Below are 1,682 nucleotides of genomic sequence, written 5' to 3'. Positions count from 1 at the left end.
TGGGTGGAGGGAGGCTCAGGAACCTCCTATGTCACCATATGTCACCATCTTGGTTGACTCTTTCAATCTATGCCTTATTTTTTGTTTTAAATTTCCTGTTGCTCCTCCATACTGTTTTCCTTAATAGCTGCACCAGTTTGCATTTCTACCAACAGTGTAAAAGGATCCCTTTATCCATAACCATATGAATTCCTCGTATGTATTGGATATCAACCTCTTGTCAGATATGTGGTTTGCAAATATTTTCTCCCATTTAATAGGTTGTCTTTTCATCTTGTTGATGGTTTCCTTTATGGCATGGAAGCTTTTTAGGTTGATGTCATCTCACTTGTTCTTTGATTTTTTTGCCTTTACTCTTGGTGTCAAATCCAAAAAATATCACTCCTAAGTCCAATGCCAGCTCACTCCCTGTGGCTTCTTCCAGAAGTTTTACAGTTTCAGACTTAACATTCAAGGCTTCAATCCATTTTGAGTTGATATTTATGTATGGTTTGATAGTGGTCCACTTTCTTTCTTTTCCATGTAGCTTTCCAGTTTTCCCAGCACTGTTCATTGAGGAGACTATCATTTCCCCATTGTGTATTATTGGTACTTTTGTCAAGGATGAGTTTACCATAATGTGTGGTGTGTTTTTCACTTTGGCTTTGTCATATAGTGTGACATTTGCCCCACCCCGGGGCATCAGACTTTATTCTTTCTCGAGATTGCTTTGGCTATTCAGGATCTTTTATACTTCCATACAAATTTTAGAATTGTTTTTTCTACTTCTGGGAAAAATTCTGTTGGAATTTTGAAAGACATTACATTGAATATGTACATTATTTGGGGTACTATGGACATTTTAACAATATTAATTATTCCAATCCATGAGCATGGAATATTTTTCATTTATTTGTGTTTTGTTCAATTTTTTTCATCAGTGTTTTATAGTTTTCAGTGTACAGATTTCTCAACTTTTTGGTTGCATTTATTCTTAAATATTTTATTCTTTCTGATGCTACTGTGAATAGTATTATTTTTTTTTAAGTTTTTTTATTTATTTGACAGAATGAGAGAGAGATCACAAGTAGGCAGAGAGGCAGGCAGAGAGAGAGGGGGGAAGCAGGCCCCCCGCTGAGCAGAGAGCCCAATGTGGGGCTCAATCCGAGAACCCTGAGTGAATAGGATTATTTTAAAAGGAACTCTTAAATATACTACTTCCAGGCCAAAAAAAAAAAACATTCTGGAGTTTTTTCTCAAAATGTATACAGTAATACATTCATTTATTTTTGTGATCAGGGTGTTCTAATTCTTTTTCTCCCATTTACTACTCTGCTGATATGTAGTTGGCCCCGGGTTAGCTACTATTAGCAGTCCCTACTATATATGGGTAAATGTATGTACTTCATTGTACTTCTTGTTTTAATATTGATTTATATTGATTTATTTTTTTTTAATTTTATTTTTTATAAACATATATTTTTTTTCCCCAGGGGTACAGGTCTGTGAATCGCCAGGTTTACACACTTCATAGCACTCACCATAGCACATACCCTCCCCAATGTCCATAATAACCCTACCCCCCCAACCCCCCTCCCCCCAGCAACCCTCAGTTTGTTTTGTGAGATTAAGAGTCACTTATGGTTTATCTCCCTCCCAATCCATCTTGCTTCATTTACTCTTCTCCTACCCCCTTAACCCCC

Source organism: Lontra canadensis, unplaced genomic scaffold, assembly GCF_010015895.1.
Source record: "Lontra canadensis isolate GAN:19392208 unplaced genomic scaffold, GSC_riverotter_1.0 scaffold57, whole genome shotgun sequence".
Classification (NCBI taxonomy): Eukaryota; Metazoa; Chordata; class Mammalia; order Carnivora; family Mustelidae; genus Lontra; species Lontra canadensis.
This window is presented reverse-complemented; position numbering follows the sequence as displayed.